Consider the following 8,472-nt stretch of genomic DNA (forward strand, 5'->3'; position numbering starts at 1 on the left):
CCGAGTCGCGCGAGCGGCGACGCGCCCCCTCGGAAGCCTGTCGCTGCCTGGGCTACAGATACGTCATCACCTTGCGCCGCGGCCCCGCCGGGGCCTGGGTCCTCTCGGGGCACGTAGCTGTGGTTTGGGAAGTGAGGGTTTCGCCGCGCCTGACGTGAGGTGGTTGATGTTTTAGAGCCGTAAGCCACTCCGCGTGGATTAGAGCTAAGTCCACACCCTGGGTGTCCCCGATTTTTCCACGGCCCCTTCTGTCCCCATTCTAGGTTCCCTTGAGCACACAATTGCACGTACATTATCATCTTGCCCTGGACGCTGAGCTAGTATCACCAGTACGAATAACTGGTTTGATTTCCACAGTTACGTTCTTTGTCCTAACTTCCTTGCAGCTCCCGAAAGGTGCTAATCCCTAGCTTGAGAGCATAGCGTTTAGGGACCAGGCATCCACCTAAAATATTTCGAAGACTCCTGTTTGTAATTACCGAAAACATATAGATTGACTAAGAGCAAACCGAGTCGTTTACTAACATTGTATAACAGACTATTATCAGAGGTCGTTCTAATAGGTTGGAATCAATTAGGAATTATAATTGAAGCTGAATATAATTTATTATGGTTGTCAATTATTCAAAATTTATCTAAAATCAACATGAAACAAGGGCCTAGAAGACTTAACTAAAAGAAAATCTTTTAAAGTGTTTCCAATATATATATATATAATTCAGGTTTGTAGTCCAGTTCAAAATGCAGATGGTAAGCACTAAGCCTTCTCGTTTCACAATGTTATGAATAAAAAATTCATAAGGCCCACAATCATGCAGATTTCTGTTCATGTGGCACCCTGTGGAAACATTAAAGCATTGGGACTCTGAAGGAAATCAAAAATCGAGACAAAACCCATTAATATGCCATAACTATGGCAAACTTTTAACTGAAATTTTCTCTCATTTTCAATATTTTAATTATTTACTTATTTCATTGCAATTGGAATGAAAGAAATGCCTATACCAAACTGTTTATTTCATCTTTCAAATGTTCAAGAATAAGAACATCTTAAGCCTGGGCAGGGGTTAAAGTCTCAAACAATGAAGCTATCAACAGCTGCTGCATCATGAGTTAGATCTGGCCAGGGAGCTGACCCACATGGCCAGCAGACCCCTCTGTCTTGCCTGCTGCTTCCCTCAGCAGTATATTTCAGTAAATCTACCTGTTCTGTTGCCCACTCTGTCTGGTGAGAGCACACAAAAGCACTCTCACTCACCGCCCGCCTCCCACCCTTGGCCTACACCCCAGTTCTTGTATGCATAAATAAAAATAAATATTTTTCTTTAATCCTAAGGCCTCTCAGACTCTTAAATACTTTGGCCACTTTAGTGAAACAAAATACCCATAGAACTGTTACTCCACCTTTTATTCAAAATGCTACAATTTTTAACTAGTGACCTGTTAGCTGCCAAACCCAAAGGTACAGTTCTTTCTAAAAAGTTGTAAAAGTTACTAAAAGAGCTGTTATATTTAAATGCAGATTGTATCTAGTCATTAGCCACCCTACTTGGAAGAGGGTATAAGGAGGATGTTATTCTGAAATCCTTGTCCTCAACAAAGTGGAAAATTTAAGGACAATATATAAATATATGATAGCACTGGCATGATCTCTTTTTATGTACATCCTATTTTGGGTGTATTAAATTGTCCCTTATTTTGTGCTTATAGTAAATGATGGTGCTGGTATATGCTTTTTAAGATCCTTTCTTGTCAAAATTTAAAGGTGGTTCTTTGCCATCTTCTTTTAAATTTCAGTAGCCTGTGAAATCCTAAAGCCTAGAAACTATTGCTTTGTGTACAGTGGGAAATTATTCCTTCTCATTTAAATATATAACAGTGGAATTTTCTATTGGCGATAGTACAGTATAATAAAGCAATGTAGAAAAATAATAAAGTGTGAATTCTGAAGCCAGACTTATGTGTGTTCAACAAACATCTCTGCCACTTATTTACATGATTTTGGAAAAGTTAATCTCTGTGGTCTTACTTTTCTTATCTAAAAATTAAAGGTAGGGCCTCCCCGGTGGCGCAGCGGTTGAGCGCTGGGTTGCAAAGCTGCCGGCAGCCTCTGCAGCACCGTTGGATCCCCGGCTGCTCCCCGGCCACCGGAGGAGGGTCCCACATAGCGCGCAGACCTCTCCTGCCGCCCACTGCTCCCCTCAGCAGTGTACTTCGGTCCTTCTGCCTGTTCTGCTCCCCCTCTGGCTCTGGTGAATTCTCTCACCCTCCCGCACTTCTGACTGTACTCAGTGTTTGTAAAAATAAATAAATCTTTTTTTAAAAAAATCTAAAAATTAAAGGTAATAATAAGATCTGAATGCGTAAAAAGTAGTTAAAATAGTAAAATCCAAATGGCAGCTATTTTGCAGTGGTAGTGATGATTAAAATTGTGATGGTTGTTATTTAACGACACCTGAGGTGACTAATTCCTTTTTTGCTTCTACTGCAAGAAAAGGAAAAAGCATGGGAGAGTCAGAAGACATCCCATTCTCACTGATTAAAATACTAGAAGACTAACTGACATTTAATGAGTACTTAGCATACAAGTGGCAGAGCCAGAATTCTCACTGAGGACTGTCTGGCCCATATATAAAACTATTATACTATTCTGCCTCTAAAGTGAAGACAACCATACTAAACTCTGCCTCTGAATAGTAATAGTCTAAACATGTGAAATTGAACAGTGGCTAAGATGGAGAAAATATGTAAGTTAGAAAATAAACTGAAAGTGTACTTAAACAATGAATTTCTATGATATGCCAAAGCTGTGGACAAGATCTGAGAACAATCTGATTCAAAAGAAGACTCAGTAGTACTAGAAATGTGTATTAAATCTGGAGAAAACTGCTTGTGACTGGCTTTGTAGATACCTTATTTAAAATATAGTACATGATAAAATAGTTAAGTTCAAACAGAGACTGAGTGTTTTTCAGTTAAACATAATTACAGAGTAACCTAGTAATGGGGAGCAGAGATTCTAGAAATAAGCTAGTTTTGAATCCCTGTTCCCCTTTTAATAATTGCATGACCTTGTAGGTAAGAAAAAAACTTGTCTCTACCCTCTTAAATTAAGTCCTGGAATCCTGTATATTAAACTGGCAAAAGACAGATTAGAAGGACGAGGACCTCAGAGACAAACAATATCTCAGAAGTGGTTAGAATTGCTTTTTTATATATATGTATCTTAATAGGTAAAGTGGGGAGGAGAAAGGCCTGGAAAAAACACTTGTTTGAAAGATAGATGGGTTTTCAGAACAAATGGGAGATAAGGTTTGTGATAGTATTTCTCTATCTTCCATATGAGTGGTCTTTCCCTCTCCACAGGGTAATAAAATCCACCTAGATAAAGGATTTGAGGTATATTTTATTCACATTCTCCCTTCTAGGAGTATCTACCCTGAAGAGGAATTTATGGCAACTTCATTACTGCTTTTAGTCAAATAAGGGCAAGTCTGAGAAGCCTTATTTCCCTTGTTGTCCGTTGATCACCAAATGTCTTTACTTTAAACTAATATTTATACCAAAGTGGCATGTTTTGGGTTGAAGTAGTCTCATCTCCTTCAGCCTCAAACAATTTACTTAATCCCATGCAAATTCTGTTTGCTTATCTATAAAATGGACATAATAGTATCCAATTCAGAATTAGTGTGAGAATTAAATGAGATAATATATGGAAAGTTCTTAGATCAGCACCTGGTACATAATAAACACTCAGGAAACGTTATTTTATTTGCTACACTTATTATTATTTACATTATTATTATACATTATTATTATACTTATTATACATTATTATTATTTGCTACACTTACAACTAGAACCTTATTTTGGTTTGAATCAGTTCTCAACTTTGGTGACATAATAAACTCCCTGGTAGAATTGAATTACCAGTGCCTAGCCCACACCCAAAGTTTCCTATTTAATAGTGCAGTCTGGGCACCAACATTTTGAAAACTGTATGCCCAGATAACTTTAATATTCAGCCCAAATATTAAGCCACAGGTTTAGGCCAAGGACTATGAAACTAGGGCTACAGACTAAATCTGACCGATGCTTGTTGTTGAAGATAAGATTTATTGGCACACACCCATACCTACTTGTTTATGAATAATCTGTGGCAGCTTTTACTCTACAAGGTCAATTGAGTAATTGTGGCAAAGATCATATGACAAGTATGGCAAGTATGTCTTCTGCTCATTTAGAATGAAGAGCTGGGCAACCTACACCACATGGGGGCAGTATAACCTCACTACAGGAACAAGATTTTAGGGAACAATAAAACTTGAAAATTGACTGCAAAACTAAATACACCAGGAATTAGAGAACTATATATATATATATATTCCTATCTATCCGTCTATCTATATATCTGTCTGTCTGTCTACCTAGCTTCCTACTTACCTATCTTTCGTACCTAATAAGACTCTCTCTAGTTTCCAAACATGCACAAGTCTGTTCTATCTTGAAAACATCTGTGACAAGAACTGCTCCCGCCTCTTACACCATTCACAACAATGCAAGTGGCAGAACCAGAATTCAAAATGAATATTTGCCCATAGTCTCTGTTTATTCAGTACCTAGTCATTTTTTGGGTCTCCGAACTCTGGCTTCAAAATTCACCCATTCATTGGAACATTACTCTTCAGTGTCGCCACTGACCTCCTAACTGCACTTTCTGAGTTCTCTCTCTCCTTGTATTTCTATGGCGAGCCTATCCTTTTTGAAGCCATCCTCTAGACGACACTCCATTTTCTTGGTTCTCTTGCTTGGACCACTCTCACAGTGAAGAAGTTTTTGTTTGTTTTTTTTTTTTTTTTCTCCTATAAACGTGTGTTCTCTTGCTATGTTCTGTTTAGGAGCAAGTAGGTCTGTTTTGTGCTTTTATATGTTGTTATTAACCCCATAAGGTATGGACATCAGATTGCCAACTTACAAGGGGCATGACCATGGTTTCACATGAAATGAGGTCACATAAAAAGGAATTGCTATTAATTAAAGGGGTTTGAGGAAGCATCATGTCCAAAGGGCAAACCAGAGGGAGGAAGGGGGAACAGTCTCCCTTAGCCTCACAATCTCATACTTCATGACCCAGTGAACATTCAAAGCCACAACTTAAAGACTGAACTTAGGAATCTTTATACTATACCCTCTATTAGGGAATGCCTGCTCCATCCCTTAGCACTTTGGGTAACATAACACCATGGGATTAGGAAAAAAAAAAAAAAAAAGGAGCCCCATTGCTAGCTACAAACACTCTACATGCATCTTGCTGTAATTAGCTCAGAGCTCTGAGAATTATGCCTAAAATTCCTGAAGCTAACCCACACTGTAGCTACTGCATCACCACTGCCAGCATGCCAGAAAATATTTACACCAGACTCTCCCCAGATAATTTGCTTTTGTCCCACGTACTACTATAGATGGAACGCTGTTTCTGATTTGCAAAAGTCTCTTAATAGGTAAATTTTTTTTGTCTTGTACTTGGCAAGGGAAGTGGAGCCAAATAACAGGCCTTTTTAGTGGTCTCACCCATAAAACATGGCTAAAATAGCATCTTCCTCTGACCAGTCAGAGGGAGGGGTCAGAGGAAGGATGGTTGCTTACCTATCACACCAATCAATTGTTTCTTCCTTCCTATGATAAAGTAAAAGAAACTGTTCTATGAGTCCGTTTTCAGGAAAGCTTGCACTAGAACCAAGCTAGAGCTATTGCATATAAAAGCACTTTGAAATGCTGACCTCATTTTCCCCTTGACCCTTAGACTTTCTTGGCTAAAAACCCACAACTACATTATTACCTAAATGACTCAAACCTACTTTACCTCAGACGTCAGCTCACATTCTCTGCAAGTCGAAAGCAACCTCCCTGTCCAGCTTTGTAATCAGAATCTTAGTTAATACTCCAGGAGATGTTTTTGAACTTGAAATAAAGAAACTAATCCTGGCATTTTAAGTATGACTGAATGATACTCCTGGTTTTAAGGAATTGCTTTCCTGTCAAGTGGATTAGGTTAGTACAGTATCTAAGAAACCTTATCTTACAAAAAGAATGAAACAAACTCTCCAAGAATTACATGAGATATAGGGACATATTTCCTAGATTTCTGACTTAGACTAGGTTTTCTGTGTTCCAATTACAATTCCTCTTGAGATCCAACTGTATCCCTTCCTTTGTTTTCAAGTGACACCCTTGATGTCTTAAGCTGCTTTGAGTTGTTTCTTTCTATTTGTAAGTAAAGAATCCTAAATCCCCTTGCTCTCTAAGCCTAAAACCTGCTTGTACCAACTTGCAGTAGATATTCATTCCGCAAGCCATTGACTTCCCCAACAGAGGGAGGGCAACACACTCTGGGAACAATATTTTAAAATATTGATGCAGCTTCCGCAGGAACATCCAACAGGATGGACTGCAACATAAACAGATCACCAACATTCTGAGTCATCTCCACAGACCTAAGATTTTGATGAATTTGCATCTTTTGGCATTAGCCAAAAGGACCTTCAGACACAAGACCTTGTATTTTTTCCAGGATTAATTACTGCATTTCTCATGCCCCCCTAGAAAGGACAGTTGTCATCTGTCTTGATGACTGTGTGTGTGTGTGTGTGTGTGTGTGTGTGTGTGTGTGTGTGTAGAAGAACTGGGGTGTAGGTCAGAGGTGCCGGAGGTGAGAGGATTCACCAGAGACAGAGTGGAGAGCAGAACAGGTGCGCATTTACTGAAATACACTGCTGAGGGGAGCAGCAGGTGAGACAGGAGTGGTCCGCTGCACCAGGTGGGTCATCTCCCTGGTGGGGCATTGAAACTCAGGTCGTAGTGGGGAGAGTGCTGAGACTTAATCCCTAGCCACCAGGGAGGACCCTTGGTGACATCCTGATTTCTATGCTGTGGGATATATCACCTCTGAGATCACCTTAAGAAATGGACATTTAAGAGTCCAAACGTAGAGTTCCTGAACAATTTCCTATCTTTCTAAGCTGTCCACATGAAGCTGGGCATTTTAACAATAGTCCTGAAGTAGCAATTATTCAGATAATCAAGACTGCCCAATAATTTTCAGAGAATAGTGGATATAAACAGCAAGCACCAATTCTTTGCTTAGTGAACCCAAAGACCAATAGATAAAAGAGAGAGTAGTTTATCTGACAGTAGTATTTGACAATAGTAGGGACTGTCTCGCTCCTTTAATTCAACCTTGCCCTAACTTGACCAGGCTGACCCAACAAGGTACTTCTAACTCCAGATAGAGTCATAAAATGGTCTCTGAGCCCGCTTCGCCAGAACCACAAGCTTCATCTCTGAATCTGGAATGCCAGGACCCATAGAGGTAACCCCACCTAGAAATAATGCTGTCTATTGCTTATTTTTATAAGTTTCAGTTGACACATTTTTTTACTTTTAGAATTAGTTTCTTTGTGGCTACTTGGTTCTAATATCTGCCTATTTTGTTTCATAATCTTTTATTCTAGCTTTTGTGATAGAGATAAATAAAATTCCTTTATCTTCTTTAAGGTTCTTAAATATACTCATTCAAAGCCCTGTTTTGATTGCTCAATTGTTACTTTTACTCAGGAGTGAATTCTTCTATTTGTTGAACTTGTTGGCTATCTTTGATCATAGTCTTTGACTTTGTGGTTAGCAAGCACACTTGAGGTAGTTCCTCTGTCTTTCCTTCAAATATTAGTGTTTTATTAAATACCTGGTTACTAATAGTTTAGTCAAGTTGATATATTAAAATTAGCCATTACTCCAATAACAAGACTTCTTATAGAATTACAGTAATCAGATACTGTGCTATTGGCAAAAGTATAGACACATATTTCAATGAAACAGAAGAAAATATGCAGAAACAATCTCACACAGGAGTGGCCAGTTGATTTTTTTACAAAGATGTGGAGCAATTCAATGGGGAAAAGATTTTTCTCATTAACAAAGGTGTCAGGACAACTGAACATGAAAAAAAAATGAATCTTGATCTAAACCTCATACCTTATATAAAAGTTAACTCAAAAAGTATTATAAAATATAAAATGTAAAGCTCTTAAAATATTTAGGAGAAACCCTTCGATATCTGGGGTAAATAGTTCTTAAACATAACATCAAAACCTTCATCCATAAAACAAGAAAACTGATAAATTGGTCTTTATCAAAATGAAACTTTCAGTCTGCAAAAGACACTGTTTTAAAGAATGATAACCAACTATCTATTGAGAGAAAATATTAACAATTCATATAGCTAACAAAGGGCTTGAACAAAGTCCTTTGAGTAGCAATTATTTAGGCATCTCCATGCCTGTGAAGAACTCTCAAGACTTTAACAGAAAAACTACAAAGAACCCAATCTTTAAAAGGCGGAAGGGTTGGGGCCTCTCTGGTGGGGCGCAAGGGGTTAAGATGCAACCAGGGCTGTCTGCAGCCACCGCAGCACGA

The sequence above is a fragment of the Talpa europaea genome (genome assembly GCF_964194135.1).
Source record: "Talpa europaea genome assembly, chromosome: 10".
In the NCBI taxonomy this organism is placed as follows: Eukaryota; Metazoa; Chordata; class Mammalia; order Eulipotyphla; family Talpidae; genus Talpa; species Talpa europaea.